The sequence below is a fragment of the Phascolarctos cinereus genome, unplaced genomic scaffold (genome assembly GCF_003287225.1).
Source record: "Phascolarctos cinereus isolate Bilbo 61053 unplaced genomic scaffold, phaCin_HiC Scaffold_5;HRSCAF=322, whole genome shotgun sequence".
Classification (NCBI taxonomy): Eukaryota; Metazoa; Chordata; class Mammalia; order Diprotodontia; family Phascolarctidae; genus Phascolarctos; species Phascolarctos cinereus.
The window spans coordinates 435203217-435220735 of NW_027555958.1; the positions used below are offsets into that span (position 1 = coordinate 435203217).

The 17519-nt window shown below is 40.5% G+C and overlaps 1 long non-coding RNA gene and 1 pseudogene across 1 annotated transcript in view; one reads left to right on the top strand and one right to left on the bottom strand.

Annotated features, from left to right (window-relative positions):
• LOC110209935 (uncharacterized) overlaps window positions 1-17519 on the top strand; it is a 127630-nt gene that overhangs the window by 80135 nt on the left and 29976 nt on the right. The window lies entirely within an intron of this gene.
• On the bottom strand, window positions 12354-12843 carry LOC110209934 (ras-related protein Rab-28 pseudogene; annotated as a pseudogene).

The window sequence follows — 17519 nt, forward strand, 5'->3', positions numbered from 1 at the left end:
TATGCACAATGCCCAAAAGAAACGATTGCCTCTTTCCAGGAAAGAGGGAAACTTCTCAATAGACCCAAAGTTGAAGCGTTCAATTTAATTTCAATTCAACAAGGAATTACTAAGAACCTACAAGGAACTCAGGAACTATGCTGGGTCTTAAGGATACAAAACTAGAAATGAAATAGTCCTTGACCCCAAGGAGCTCTCGTTCTACTGGGTCTGGGAAAGGATGGCATATATCCACATAAATACAAACTATCTACAAAGTAATTGGAGGAGGGAGGGGTTACCAAAAGGTGGAGGACTCAGGGAAGGCCTCTTGTAGAAGGTGATATTTAAACTGAGCCTTGATGGGATCCAAGAATTGGAGGTGAGGAGGGAACAGCATTGCCTGCAATACAGTGAAAATAAGTCCATTTAGTCCTTGAAGATACCATGGTTATCTATTGGACTCTCCATGATTCTGTTTCTAGAAAGCTGAGAATACTGAAGGAACAACAATATTTACAAATGAAGCCTACATACTGTGGATGTTTTAATTGCAGCAGCTCACTAGGGTTGCCAAGTTTCCTCATTTAATGGAGTCGAGATGACTGAACCTCACGTAGAATGGAGAACCAAATGTATCCGTTTGTCCCTTGACAGTTCTCAGGCATTTTTGGGCTACTGAACTGTTGTCTTGAAAAATCCTGACATATCCCAGCATAACAAAGTTGAAAGGCACTCAGTGGGAAGAGAGATAGGGCTCAGGGGAAAATAATCTTGAGGGATGAACAGCAGTTACAAAGAGGAAGATCAAATTTAACTTGAGGGAAGGAAAAAATTCCTAACAATTAGAGCTAGCTAAAAGCAGAATAAACTGTCATTAGGATCTGTGCCCCTTAAGGGCAGGGACAGGTTTTGTTTTGTTTTGTTTTTGTATCCCCAGCATTCGGCAAAGTGCCTGGTACCCAGTAAGTGCTTAATTAATGCTTGTTAACTGTAGTTGACTGCATTGGAGCTGGGATGTCATTAGAAAGTAAGTTGCTGCAAGTCCAGGACTGCCCCACTTCTGTCTTTGTGTCTCCAGCAGGTAAGACAGTACCTAATGCATCATGGGCATTTAACAAATGATTCTTGATTAACTGGTAGTGGCTCTCCTCCACTGCAGGTCTTGAATTCAAGGAATTACAGTATGTTTTGGGGGAGCTGGGCCATCACCTGTAGTCTTGCCATTGGACTCTGATTGACTCTGGAAGAGAGAGGAAGGGTGAAGTCTTTACTCAGCTCTGCCTCACTTAAATCCAATTCATTTGCAAGCCAAGACGTGGTGATATCATTGGTCCTCTTTTAGAATGAAGGGCAAACAACAACAATGTTTTGGGAGGATTCTTGTTCAGAAATAGGTTGGACCAAATGGTGTCTGAGCTGCTTTCTAATTCTAAGCTTTTGTGATAATTCTGTAATCAAGTGGAAGGTATTCCTTGACTCTTTCATTTCTCCTTTCATTGGGATTTTGAAAAGGTGATGGTGAAGAGGGGACTGATCTAGATTTTTAAAAATGGAGGCGAGATATAGCATTGACAGAAAAGGGGTTCATGACATTGAAAATAAATACTAGCTACCCTTAAGGAGGTACTACCTCTGTCTATCCAAGAAGAATTAATTATTATAAAAGATGATGAAAAGGAGCCATGTGACACCTTTTCATTCTTCCTTGATTGCTATTTCAAAATAGAAGTTTCTATGGGGAAGCATAGAACCCATCCAAGACCTGGGTTTGGAGGACTGGAAAATGTCCCCATGTAACAGGGTAGAGTCACTTAGTTTTTTCATTATTCTTAGGCCACTAAAGCAGCACCCCCAAATAGTAAATGTGAAACTTGGTCCTTCTGAATGTTGTTACAGTTTCTAGACTCTGATCAAAATCTCCACAGTGGGAACTACCCATTATAAAGTGCATTATAAATAGTAGAATGTGAGACAATGGCATTACCTTTCTGGAAGTCTTGCTTAGCCAATTTTTAAAAAAAATTCTTTCAGCTCCTTAAGGCATTTATCCCCAACCACTGAAAGTGTAGACCTTCTGAAAGTACTGCCCCAATTCTATATTGTTATGAGTTATATATTCCATATTGTTCTCATCCAACCATTCCATTGGGGAAATTCTTCACATATTTATGTGCAATACAGTGGAACTAGGATAATAATAATAAGAATAATGATGACGATAACATTAATAACAGCTAACATTTATATAGTGCTTACTACATGCCAAGCTCTATGCTAAGTGCTTTACAAATATTATTTCATGTAATCCTCACAACAGCCCTATGAAATGGGTACTATTATTATCGTCACCATTTGTCTTGACTTTTGTTCTGCCCCTGGACTTCAGTGACTCAAGAAGAGAGAGTGAGGCTGATGACTGTGCAGCTCTGCCTCACTTAATCAGATTCACATGCAAGTCAAGACAACACCCATGATGTCATTGAAAACAAAGGATGAACAACAACATTATATGTAAATATATATATTACATATAATGTATATATAATGCATATGTATATGTAATCTAATGTGTGTATATGTGTATGTATATTCTTATATATGGGCTGTGTTATTCTATAATATCATGGATAATAATCAAGCCTCACCATAATACCATAGAGCTTTGTTGAAAAATTGTTCAGTAAATCAGGAAAGTATTTCTTCTGTGTTATTGTCACCTCACACTGCATTGTCATAGAACCAATGAATGAGTGCTATTCATTGTGCCCTCACTCCCTAATGCAAAAGGGGCAGAACCCATAAGAGGGGTAGTAGAGTAGCATTTAATATTAAGAACAAATATTCATGGGGAAATAAAAAAAAACCGAGTTGGAGGGAATAATTGTGGAGAGCATGAGGATGAGGATTCATAATGGAGGGAGAGCCACATTCCATATTGGAAAGGAACATAATTATAGAGTACTTGGCAGACGGAGGAATTAGACAAGGGCTTAGGAGAACAGATCACAAACCTGGCCCAGAGGCATGATATTAAAACTATGGGGGACTTCATCTATATGGACATCTGCTCAAGGTGTGTGTGTGTCTGTGTGTGTGGTATGTAGAAGAGCAAAGAAATACTTGGCATGTCTTATATTAATGTAAATTTCATTCTTCACAAGGCAGAGGAAGGTCTCTTCTGGACCAGATTCTTATCAACAAGGAAGAGTTGTTTGCTGAAGTGGAGATTCCATGAAGCTTTGGGGCCAGCGATGATGTCAGAGGAGGACATTCAGGCTTGTGAAGGGCCTTGGGTTCAAGTTAGATGGGGATCAGATGAAGGAGCTGCTGTTTTCAGCCTAAAAAGGAGACAGGATGTGGCAGCTGTTTTTAAGTGTTTGAAAGAGTGTTATATAGAGGATTCTATTTGGCCCCGGAGGGCAGAACCAGGGACAATGGGGTAGGAGTTTCAAAGAAGCCATTTAGGCTTGATAACAAACAAGAAAAATGTCCTAATTAGAGCTGTCCAAAAATGGAATGAGTGACCCTGAGAGGTGATGAGTTCCCTTTCCTAAGAGGTCTTCAAGCAGAACCTAGATGACCATTTGTTGGGCATATTATAGTGGAGCTCATTTTGTGTGTTAATGGGGAGACTGGCCAATGAAGGCCTGATCCTTAGATCATGTGCTATACGTCCTGTCTGCTTCTAGGCTTGTGTAATAGAAGGGTCCTTCCCCCTACTTCAGAGAACATGAAAGTATACAACTGTTGCCTATTAGCTTATTTCACGGTAACAAAAATTGGTTGTTGAGTCAAAACTGAATGTGCCTAAAAAGGATTCAAGCAGACAGTATCTCACCATCCACCTTACCAGCTTTCAAGAAGGAACAACTGCTATGAAATAGGGAGCAAGGAGGAGAATCAGTAGCTTTAGCTTCTGCTTCTGTACCCGATCACCATGTGTTCATGAATGCATGACATCTCTGTTCATGCTGGGAGCGCCCAGGCAACCAGTGAGACCAGGAGCTTCACACCACTGGGGAGGAGCCCATCACCTCCTGAAGCAGTCCAGAATTTCACAAACACAATACTTGAGATGGAGTCAAAAAAGTGGTAAGCCTCAGAAGCAGGGTTTGAGGCTGGGTTCTCTCACTCTGAAGCTTGTGTTCTTCCCACTGTACTATCTTGTCTCCATGATGACATTCTCTGTTCACCAACTTGCATTGGAAAGAGAAGCTCAGTGCCCCGCGTCTTCATTCGGATTCTCACTAGCTTTTTATAAGACCTTGAGAAAATCACTTCTTTGGGCCTCAGTTTCCTGAGAGGTATAAGGGGGTTAGACTAGGTGTAGGCTGGGGGGGAAGGAAGAGATAAGCCCCTACCCTTTCAGTGCTCATTGGTCTAATCAATTATTTCACTAGGAGTTTCCTCCCGAGTAGAATCCAGGTCCAGACCAATGTTTTAGATAAGAATTAAGACTGATGAGAATGACCTCTGCATAAAGCCCAAGGCAAATACAACTCAGTGTTCTGACCGTTAGTCTTTCTGGGTGAATGTACACTAATCAAACAAATATTTATAGAGGTGTGCTCTGTATAATGAACTGTTCTAGGTGTTGTGGTACATGTAAACAAGTGTAAGGGCACCATCTCTTGCCTTTGGGAAGAAGAGAAGGAGAGAAAAGGGAATAAGCATTTATTAAGTACCTGCTATGTGCCAGGCATGGTGCCAAGCACGTTTAACTCTCACAACAACATGGGGAGGTAGGTGCTATTGTCACCCACATTTTACTGAGGCAGAGGGAGGGTAAGTGACTTGCCTGGGGCTGGTCATACAGCTAGTAGGCTCCTGAGGGTAGAATTGAGCTTGGTGTTCCCGATTCCAGGTCCGATGTTCTAGCCAGCTCCACCTAGCTGTCTCTGGCAGGAAGCTTAAAGTCTTTTAGGGAAATGAGATCTAAATCCAAGTAAAGAAATTCGTGGGAGACGGTCATGTACTGTTTGAGATAAGGGCCTCTTTGGTCTAGAGATGGAAGGGTCCTAAGAGCTCATCTAATTTAATTTTACAGATGAGGAAGCCTGAAAGCAGGGAAGTAAACTGTCCTAGGTCACACAAGTAGTTAGCATGAAAGGTAGGATTTGAACCCAGGTCCTCTGAGCCCAGAGTCAGTGCTCCTGTACATCTCCTTATGTACGTAATCATATATTAAATGAACCTGTATTGTTGGGAGGGACATATACTTTCTGTTTGGCATGCATGATGAAGGCTTGGCAGAGAAAGGGAGATTTCAGTCAGGCTTTGAAGGCTATCTGTATGTCAATGGAGTAGAGTCTGGAAAGTTTTCCATAGAGGGAGCCATTGTGATGTTTTCATAGGTAGCTGATTCTGGTGAAATCTTCACCTTTCCTTCTGCCATGGAGTGGTTGTGTTGGTTGTTGAGGTCCAGGAAATTCTCTTCCACATCCTGATGGATGACTCCAAAAGTCTGAATGATGACTTCTGCCTTCTTAGTTGAAGCTAAGCCTGCTCTTTCTGTGATCACCGAGATGACTAACATGATGCTGAAAGAGACTAGCTTGCTAAAAGCTCGTTTTGTAAACTACGTGAAGACCATGGCCAGGAGGAGCTTTCCTATGTGACAAGTGGCCACTTTCTTACATAGAATTATTTCAAACATAGTGACATCTGAAGATCAATGCAGCCTCTAATGTCCACAGCAGGGAAGAGCACTTAGAAAACCAATTAGAAAACTAATTACATCGATGGTGGTTTTGTGTACCCTTCACTTCTCCAGGATAATTATTTTTGGTTTAATTAAGGCCTCCTACCTTGGTTGGAGGTGTGGCACCATGGGACAATATGCCATGGAATCACAGAGTCATAGAATTTCCAGGTTGGAAGGTGACCTCAGGGCTCATCTAGCCCAACCCGTACTGAATCAAGAATGCCCTTTACAACCCCCCCACAAGTGGTCATTCAGCTTTCGCCCAGAGACCATCCAGTGACTGCAAACCCATCACCTCACTTTTGAATGGCTCGAATTGTTGGGAAGCTTTTCTTGACTTCAAAGCTAAATTTGCCACCCCTCCCCCCAATCACTGTTCCTAGTTCTGTTTTCTGAAACCAGAGGATAAGTTAGATTTGTCTTCCGTAACGCATTCTAGTTAACTGGGAGACATCCCTCACCCAGTCTTCTCTTCCCTAGGCCAAACATGCCCAGGTCCTTTAATGGGTCTTCACAGAGCATGATCTTCACCATCTTGGTTATTCTCCTTTGAATGCTTTCTAACTTGTGAATGCCCTTCTAAAAGACGATGCCCAGGATTTAAAACAATATTCCAGCTGTGGTCTGATTAGGGCAGAGTCGGCGGTACCTTACCTGCCTGGTCTTAGCTACCATACCTCACTTAACGTAGCCCAAGATTATATTTTGGCTGCCAGATTGCACTTGACTTTCATTGAGCTTGTAGGCCACTAAAAAAAGAGAAAACAAAAGTCTCAGAACTTTATAGACAAATGACTATCTAACTATAGCCCATCCCATTTTGTATTTGTGAAAATGATTTCTTGAAACCATTCCTAAGACTTTCTATTTCTCCCTGTTATAATGGCCTTTCCTTCTGTAGGTGAAACTCAAAATTAATTTGTGAAATTCATCTGTGCTTGTTTGTCACCTTTGGCCTCGGAGAGTAAACAGAAACACAATTTGTTCATTTTCTAATGGTCCATTTTTTCGAGGTGGCATGTGTGCTTTTGGTCACTGAATACGTTTATGTTGCTTTAGAGGTAGCTCTTCTAAGACAGTCACAAACTAAGTGAACCCAAAAGACAGTGATGAGGAAAGGAACACCACAGCTGGTCATCCTTGCACTACTCTGTGTCATAGTAGGAGCATCAGTGTAGAGGTAGGAGAGACATTAGAGGCCATCTATCCCAACGTCCTCATTTTACAGATGAGGAAACTGAGGGTCATAAAAGGTAAGTGACTGGCTAGTAAGTGCCTGAGGCTAGATTTGAACCCAGGTCTTTGGACCCCAAACCCAGTGGCTAGGCTGCCAGGCCTCTCTTAAGCTAGCAGGCCTTGTGTAAAAGGATTGAGTTGGATTCAGTTTGCATAAAACAACTAAGAATATGGCCTCCTGAGGGCTGAGATTAGATGCACTTTTTCCTCATTAATATGCAGAGGCTTGATTGTCCCTGAACAGCAACACCACCAAAAAAAATGGTTTTAAACAAGTCTTTGTGCTGATCCTGATTGTATTTAGGTCGGGCAGCCAGGAAAGTTGCCATCTGACCGGACTTATGGAGCTACAATTACACCGAGGTTATTAAAGACTCCCTTCTTTATTGTAAGTATAATAAGAGACACCGTGGGGTGGCTTCCACTAAGTTCTGTTTTTCTCTTTGAAGGACCATTAACCTTCATATTGAATTAGAATTTGTTGGGACTTTTTTTTTCTCTAAAGAAGTTCCCCCTTTGGGGTCCTGATTTTGTTTTTTATTTTTGCATTTTTGCTTTCAGAAGCCGAGGAGAGCTAACACCATCAAAGAGCATTTCTAATTTGTATTAGAAGCCTAGAGTTATGATCTCTCACTGCCTCTGGCCCCCTTAACATCCAGTCTGAGGTTAGTCTATAGGCCATCTGTCTCACATTAACCTGAGGGTCCTAGAGCAGGGATGGATGGGGCCTGGGCACAGTAGAGAAATGCCTCCAATGAGTTTTTAGTCTTATTTGGGTCATGGACCTGTGGGCAGTCTGGTAAAGTCTATAGACCCCTTCTCAGGAGAATGTTTTTAAATACATAAATTAAAATACACAGGATTCCCGAGGAAACCAGAGGTTATTGAAAATAGATAGACATTTTTTTCTATCCAAATGCACAGACCCCTTGAGATCTATCTATGAATAATTAGAAGGATCTGTGGAACCCAGGTTAGAGCCTCTGCCTTAGTATATCTTTGGCTGAGGGCAGAAAAGGTACCAGAGAGAGTAAGACCCCCACTAGGGACTCTTATAGAGCTCTGAAAAAAAGCAACATTTCTTGTTTGTTTTCAGTATTCAAAGAGGCTTTGATGAGGTCGTGGTCTATGTAAGAAAATTACACTCAGGCTGAATGCAGAAACACCCACCAGGATTGCCTTTAGGGAACCGCAAAACTCCTGTAGGGTTAGGGATAGGGGCTGGATCTCTGATATTATTGATATAGAGAACTTTCAGGTGAGGAGATGACCTCTTCCAATGAAGGTCAATGACTCTCTTCAATTTATAGTCTTATTGAGTTGTCTACAGCATTGAGAGATTACATGTATTGCTTGGGCCATACAAACAGCATGTCAGAGGCGACATTTGAAAGCATATCTTCCTGTCTCTGAGGCCAGATTTCTCTTGCCTCTCAGTGCTCCTAGAATGATCTCAACATTCTCTCAGAAACAAAGCCCTATCTTTTTCAATACCAATACTTATGTCATGAAATGGAATAGCCTTTGTGGAATTAACATTTAGTATCCCCCAGGGAAGGACCCAGCAGTTCTGAAGAGGCTGCAATATTCAGAATAACAGAATTCTAGAACTGAAAGGAAACAGTTGTTTAGACCAACTCATACCACAAAGGAATCCCTGCTGTAACATACCCAACAAAGATCTTCTAGCATTGGCTTTCCACCTCCAAGGAGGGTGAGCCTAGTACTTCCTGAGGCAGGCACCTCCAGGTCAATCTAAATATTCAGTAGGTTTTTTTCCTGGCATCCTCCTGGCAAAATTGCCTCTTTTCAACCTCTACCAATTGTTTGTTGTTCTGACTTTTGGGGTCACAAAGAACAAGTCTATGCCCTTCTCCACCTTTCTTTACATCACTGATGCTTAATATACCTCATGGAACAGAGTAAATACTAAATAAATGCCTGTTATATACCTGACTACTATATGCCAGGCACTTGTACGAGACCCTGGAGATAGAAATAAAAACAACAAAATAATCTCTTTGGAGCTTAGCACAGTGCCTGGCACATAGTAGGTACTTAATAAATGTTGATTGGTTATAGAATTCCTTTAACCAGCCTTCATACGACATGACCTTTCATCATCTTGGTTTTCCTCTTCTGGATGCCTTCCAATTTATCAATGCCCCTTCTAAAATGTGGTGCCCCAAACTGAACACAAACACTCAAGATGTGATCTTATCAAGGTAGGATACATTCTTTCCTTATTTTTAGAAGCCATGACTTTCTTGATTTAGCCCAAAATCATCTGGAGGATGAGACCATAAGAGCTGACAATAAAGAGAACACAGTGCTTCTAATAGCTGTTTTGCTTCTAGCTGTTTGGTTTTTTTTTTTTGTTTTCTTTTGTTTTTTGATCAAGTAGAATGACCTTTGGACTGGAAATAACAAGACAAAACTCCTTAACAGGGAGTTCATATCCAAGCTAAGTGAGGAGATATAGCAAGAAGGCACCCAGCAGCTTTTGCTGAATTGAAGTCACTTCTTTGAAATTAACTGCATCCTTGGGTACTGAAATAAATGGCAGCTATGTCCACTGAACCACTCTCAATGACATACCAAATATCCTGGAAATCAGGAGAGGCACTACAGGACTGAAGAAGGGCCCATGTCCTGATTCAAAAATGATATAGTTTACCTAGATTTTAACAAAATATTTTTTCAAGTATCTTATACTATCCTTGTAGAAAAGATGGAAAGATGTGGGCTGCAAAATCAGCAGAGTGATACGAGCTTAGACCTATGCTATTTACCATTTTTTATCAATGACAGAAAACTGGGAGAGATAAATTAAAAAATGAAAACAGGGTTAGGATCTAAAGGGATCTTGTTAGGTTAGCGCAATGTGACCATGCACTAGTAAGATAATAGGTGGCCATATCTAGTAAGATGAAATTCACTATGGCTAAATGTAAAGTCTTACATGGGTTCAACAAATCAATTTCAAAACTCCAGAGCAGGGGAGTTATGATTAGTTAGTTCAGTTTATCTGAAAAAAAAAACTGAGAATTTTAGAGAATTGTAAACTCAATCTGAGTCAGTGTTATATGGTATAGGACGGGTTAGGTGACTTCCAAAGTCCTATGCCAGATAGCTGTGTTCAAATATTTGAAAGACCATCACAAAGAAGAAGGATTCTACCTTTTTTTTTCTTGCCTCAGAGGGCAGAACCCTCTGAGTTAAAGTTACAAGAAGGCTCAAAACAAAGGGGAAAAATATCCTAATGTCTATCAAAATGCTGTCAAATGAACTCTCTATGGAGGTAGTGGCTTTCTCCTCCCTGGAGGCCTTCCAGCTGTAGCCAGACGACTAATGGTGAGAGATACTGTAGAGGAGATTGATGCTCTGAATGGAGACTTGACCAGCCTCTTTCCTGATTGGTCTCCCTGTTTCAAGTCTCTCTAACCCACCTTCCACACAGCTGCCAAAGAGATTTTTCCCTAAGTGCAAATGTGACACCCTTACTCAAAAATCCTAAGTAACTTCCCTTTGTCTCCAGGACCTCTAAAAACTTCAGCCTCACATTTAAAACCCTTCACAATGTGGCTTTCACTTTCCTTTCAAGTCTTATGTAAAATAAGTCTCAAGAGGAAATGTATATAATATATATATTTATATTATAGTTATATTATTCCCATTCTTCTACTTTCCATTCCAGTCAAACCAGCCTGCCAGCTGTTGCCCAGAAACATTCCACCTCTGTGAATTTGCCCAAGTGGACCCCTACATCTGAAATTCTCACTTTGGCCTCCCACAAACCATAGCTTCCTTCAAATCATGGCTCTCCATTTCCTACATAAGATGGCACAGTGGATAGAATGTTGGGTCTGGAGTCAGGAAGATCCAAATTCAAATGTCACCTCAGACATTTAGTAACTGTGTGACCTTAAGTCATTTAACCTTTGTCTGCCTCAGTTTCTTCAACTATGAAAAGACGGTCATAATAATGCTCACCTCCCAGGGTTGTTGTGAGGATGAAATGAAATAACATCTGTAAAGTGCTTAGCACAGTGCCTGGCATATAGTATTTGCTTAATTAACATTTATTCTCTCCCTCCCTTGTATTTGTTTTATGGGCTCTGGTGAATCTCTCGCATTTTAGGCATTTTTTGTAGCAGATGAAATAAAAGTTTAGTCATATTGGATTCCAGTATTGTACACTGAGTCACCATACTGGGGAGAGGGGTGTGGACCTTGTTTTCCATGTTTGGGGAAATCTAGACATGAGCTATACGGAAGCTTTATTTTGGAGATGAGCTTAGATTAACTCCAGAAGGAGTCAATGAGCCAAAGATTTAGAATCATTTAAGTAATTTATTTGAAGGAGAAAAAGGCTACCCGAACATTGAGGTTGGGCTGATCCAACATTGATCTGGCAATGCTTCATAACTCATTCTGAGTACATCACTAAGCAAACAGTTTGCAAAAGAAACGTCACATAGAACAGCTGGTGAATGTTCGTAAAAATTCATAAAGCCATCTAAGCTGAGTTTTACACAATAGATAATGATGGTGATCCGGCAAGAAAAATACAACATCAATATTCACTTCTTAGTGAGTTTCCAACTACAATATGAACAATTTAAGACCCTTTTTTATAGATGAAAAAACACCCCACCCTAGTCTCATTTGTTTGAATTGTGCCTAAATTAAGAGTAAATAGACTCTGAATAGGGGCCTGGAGGGGTCTTCTGTTAAGTACATGAATTTTAATGCAAGGATTTGGTGGTAACTATGGGTAACTTCTCAAAAGACACGTGAGATTTCTTTTTTATTTGGGGTTTTATTCCAGAGAGTTATAGTCACTAAATGAGAATTTTTAGTTCAACACAGCTTTGAAATATTATATTGCTTTCTCTCTCTCTCTCTCTCTCTCTCTCTCTCTCTGTCTCTCTCTCTCTCTCTCTCCCCCAAAGAGATGCCTGTTAAATTATTTTTAGTGGAAAAAAAATCATTCATTTAACGGTTTTGTTCTGACAATACTTTCTGAGTTAGACTTTGATATATATTACTTTAGACCAGAGAATGAGACAGGGTTGTGGCAAATTGCCTGATTTAGGATTAGAAGCTTTTCAAAATAAAGGCCTCCCGATCAATGGTAACATTGGTTAATAAGACATGAAGATATCAGAGTGTTCTGAGAAGGCGGCATTATTCTAAAGAATAGATTTGCAATTTTGATCTCAAATTGTGCAGTCATTGCTAATCCAAGGAAATGTCTACTTCCTTGCTGCACATAGAGGCATAATGAGGTTTGGTTTTGTTTTTTTGGAAACTTCTAAATGTGTTATGAGGTGGTCACTTCTAAAACAAACGCCCTCAACCATCCGTGGGCCCATCCACACAAGAGGTATATGGGCTGACAAATTGATCAATTCAAAGAAAAATATGTTCACTGAACTATATGCATGGAGCTCCTAGGAGGGTTAATAGTTATTGACAAAAGCTCCTGAGTGTAGTTTACAATATCTGCCTTCACCACCCACAGTGACTGCTCAATTTCAGCCTTGTTTAATTTGATCCCAAGGATTTCAGCAGCTGCTCTATGAAAACATAGGAAGACAGAGTCTGCTGTCTTGGCTGAGACAAAATGGCTGCTGAGACCATTTTCCTGGCAAAACTGTAGGTGTTTATCAGGTTTTACTGTGCTCATATGCTCCAAATCAATTTTATTGCCCACCAAGGCCACCAGTGGCTGGGCTCATGACTCTCCATTCACTTTGTTCTCAAAACTTTGGTAATTTGTAATATTGTAAGGCAAGAGGGCTCCCTATGCTCCACAAATATATTTATCGAACATCTCATCTCAGCCTGTTTGCCTTCCTATATCCCAAACTTGAAGAAGAATATTCAGGTTTCCCTGGAGTTGTTATCTTTCTCAAAAAGAAATCTGGCACTATGGATTGTGCTATTTCCCAGAAGTTTCCTTAAGTAAAGTAGGGGTAGCTAAGGAGAGCTGTTTTCAGTCCCAATTATCACAACATGCTAATGCTTCCCACAACCTGCCATTCCTATATTTTAGGCCATAGTCCAGATATCCAAATCCCAATTTCAAATGCCTTTTTATTAATCAACTCTTCACTTCCCAAATCTCTCCCTTTCTCTTCTGAATCCCTTGCCTTTGATAGGCAGCAGTGCTGAAAATGCCACTAGGTCCCTAACTTTTCCCTCCCGAGCCCAAGACCTTGTAATCTCCATCCCTGCTTTCTCTAGCAGTTCCATTTGTGCTCAGGTAAATAAATGTAAAGGGTCAGTAGTGGTGGTTGTCATCTAACAGGGAGAGTTTTGGGATGTGTCTCTGTTGTGTCTTAGATACGTGCCCTGGGGAGACAATGGACTGCTTCATTATCATTATTATGTGGATAGATGCTCACCTTTAGATAATCTCTCTGTGCTATGAGGTGAAAGGAAGAGCATCTGGCATTCCCTCTATGCCATGTCATGACCATCTATCATGACAAACAGCAACTAGAGCAATAACAGCTGATGTCTACATGGCACTTAAGAGTTTGCAAAACACTTTACAAATAATACTACCTCATTTGATCCTCACAACAATCTTATAAGGGAGGTGTTATTCATATCTCAGTTTTACAGAAGAAGAAACTGAGGCACGTAGTGGTTAAGGTGACTTGCCCAGGGTCACCCAGATAGTAAAAGTGTCTTAGGGAGACTATGTCCTTAGGTCTTTCTGCCTTCAAATCTGGCACTCTGGAGCTGCCTCTAAGCTAATGTAAATAGCTAACCTAGAAACAGTGCAATTATCAGCACACTCTGTCCCCTTTTCTGCAGCTCTCCCATTGTGGAAATGGAAGGACACAGAAGACTAAGAGCTGCTTTTTCCCCCCTTTTCTTTGTTTCACAGATTGCCAAGGCCAAGGAATCCATTCCCTAGTAGCCAAGCTCTTGGCAATGTTCTTAGCTGGGCTGTTCCTCAGATAGCCGACTCACTTTGTCAAGGGTAACGTCCCTGAAGCCTGCTTAGCATCACAGAATCACGCAGTACTCACATCCCACTCCAAGTCTTTGAAAACCCAAGGTCTTCTTGAGGCCGCATCAGAATAGGCTGGGGTGGGGGGGGGGTTAGCCAACTTGAAAAGAATTCTTGTGAGACACAGACAACCTCTGATTGGTCATCAATGGGAGAGAAGTAGTGTTTGATAGAAAGGAGATTATGGACCTGAAGTCAGAAGACCTGGGTTCAAATTCTGACTTTGCTACTTATAATTTGTATGACCTGGTACAAATGACCTTCACCTTTTGGAATCTCAGGTTTCTCATATTCAATATCTATCAACAAGTATTTATTAAGCACTGGGGATACAAGTAAAAAGTGAAACTAGCCCCTTGTGGATAGGGTGGTGGATCCGGAATCAAGAACACCCAAGTTTAAATCTGGCCTGTGATACTTACTAGCTGTGTGACCCTGGGCAAGTCACTTCACCTTTCTCTGACTCACTTTCCTCATTTCTAAAGTTGGAATAATAATAACATCTGCTTCCCAGGGTTTTTTGGGGATCAAATGAAATGACATTACAAAGTACATTACAAACCTTGAAGAGATATATAAATGTGAGTTGTTATTATTATTGTATTATTATTATTAATGTTGCATTTACATTTTAATAGAGGAAAAGTATATAGACCCAGAGTAGATGGGAGGCAATCTTGAAGGGAGTGACTGGGAGATGAAGGTTGGACTAGATCAAGGTTTCTTAACAGAGGGGCCTTGAATTCATTAAAAAAAATTTTTGGTAATTGTATTTTACTCATTTTTTGGTAATCTTATGCACTTTATTGTATTAATTTAAAAGCATTTTTCTGAGAGGGGTCCATGGACTGCACCAGACTCCCAAAAAGGTCTATGACACAAAAGAAGTTAAGGATATTTAGACTAGATAATACATAAAATGCCTTCCAGTTTTAAATCTCTGATCTTCCAAATTTGCAGCTCAGCCTTCTCACTAGAAGGCAAACCATGCAGCATCCTATTCATGACTCAGCAGTTCTACAGACCGGACTCCTGGGAGAACTAAGTTTAATTTATTGCAATGAATCAAACTGGATGTTTTATTCAAACCACCTAATATTATTAACAACAAGAAATGGATGGTGGCACTAATATTAATGTAAGTCAAATATTCTCCCATGAGCATCCTAGCAGAGTGCACAGACTCCTGAAGGAACATTAAAGAAATCTCCGAGGAGCTGCAATTATCTTCCTTGGTAGCCGGTGTTGCTTAGAGGCCAATGGCCATGTGCTGGGTGCATGGACCAGCAGAGGTGCTCTAGGAGTGTTCTGTTGGTGTTCCCACCGGCAGTGGCCTCCTGAGTTTAGGTGTCACCCAATGACTGGAAGGTATGGTAGTTAATCTGAAACTCGGACCCAGATGCCCTCCACAATGGATCCAGTTGCAGTGGGCTTTCTCACTTTGTCTCATCTTTGTCAATCCTGTTGTAAGACAATACTAATGATGCTCTTAAGAAGCATTAGAATGTTATGGTGATTGGGATGGAACCCAACTCACCTTAGATGTACATGGATAGTCACCATGCTTCCAATGCCCACACCAGGCTCAGCTTAGGTACTCCCCCATTTTTGAAACTTCCTCTGAGTTTCTAGTTTATTAGTACTGTTTCACTCCCATCCCAGTAGACTCTTTAGTCTTTAAGAATAGAGACTGGTTTATTTTTCACTGTACCTCAGTTCCTAACATAGTGCTTTACACATTTGAGTGAGATCAGAACTATGATTTCATTGGTATAAAAAATGCGGAGAGGAAACAGCCTCTACACATTCAGGCTAGCTCTTGCTCTTTAACTTAAAGGTCACAGAGAGTTGCCTGGGGCATTGAGTAGTTAAGTGACTTGCCTGAGGTCATACAACCAGTATGTGTCAGAGGCAGGATTTGAATCCAAGTCTTCCTGATTTTGAGTTAGCTTTCTATCCACTCTGGTACACTGACTCAGATGGTGGGCATTTAGCAAATCTTTACTGAATGAATAAAAGAATTAAAAAATGAATTAATGAGTACATCCATCACTGGGAAAGTTTGCATTGAGGTCGTCCAAAAAAAGTTGCCTACATAAAATAAACCGTATCAAGGCATGGCATGTGCCTGATCTGTGTGATGTATCTCCCTCAGTACCTGTCACAACACTCTGCACATAGTTGGTGCTTCATTAATATTGTTAGACTGATAATAGTTGGAAGTGTGTTTGAATCTCTATGTATTATTTTCCAGTGTATCTTTTTCTAAAGTACTCTCTACATACATATGATCCAGGGTTTACTAGTGTTAGAAGCAATAATCAAAACAGTCCCACTTATCTTAAAATATTGGAAACCCAATAATCTCAATGATTTATACCATGAGAGATATGATAGGATTGGAAAGTGAAATCTGGAAGATAAAAATTAGAATAGGAATATTTTATGTGATAGCAGTTTTGGAATTGGCATTGATCTAACCCTTCTTGATCTAAGAAACAATTCTGTTCACCCATGAGTGACCAGCAATATAATTGCTGGGTCACGATTCTGTGTCCCTTTGTCCTGTCAACTCTGCTGTAATTCCCCAGAAAAGTGACTATCTAGATTACCTGTTATCATTGCTACACAGTTGTAGCCCCTGAAGGAAAAAATATTTTGAAGAGAAAATATGGTCTCATTTTCATTATAGAAAGGTGCTGCATTTTCTGATAGTTCTTATAAGGTAACTTGTAAGGGCATTCCATGAAACACTGATCTAGAAGTCAGAGAGCATTATAGAACATAAAATCATTTTGTTTTTCAGAGACTCTCAAAAAAGCACACCAATCTTTTCTTTTTCAACTCTCTAGAATCTCAGTGTTCCTCCCACATCTTTTCATGACCAGTTTCACTGCAAAACTCTCTACATCGTGCCCCCCACCTCTACCCCACAGGGGCACATATCAACCTGTGGCTACATACTTCCAGAGACCAGGCCTGCCCCTGGCCACAGGCACCAGGAAAGCAGATTGGCTCTTAGCTCTCAGCTTTTAGCCTTCTTGATAAGTCATAGTGAGGGACACCATCTTGGGACCACTAGACATCTCTAGCCCTCTCCACTCCCAACATGAATTTTAATTCCTGGACAGTTTCAAAACATTCCCAATCTCCTGAGATTGTTGGGTTTGAGGGTTCATTTGTTATCAAAATTTAATGTACGTGATGAATCTGAATGAGAACAGTGGATCTGGTCATTCACTGCCAGAAGGGCCTTGAAGTCTTGTTAAAAATACTCCTCCTTAAAGCAGTAGACTAAAATGCAGAATGGGACCCACATCTGTGGACATGGCCAATATGGAAATTTATTTTGTTTTGCTTAACTATGCTTATTTGTTGCATGGTTTTGTGCTTATTTTTTTCTTTTCACAGTGGTAGCTGAGGAGAGGTGAGAGGGAGAAAAAAAATAAATGTTTGATAATTACAAAAGATGAAATTTAATTTAAAAAGAGAAATACTCTTCTTTAAAACTCTATGCCTAGCTTTCCTACCTCTGTGTTTCTAGGCCAGATCTGTTAAGGACAAGTT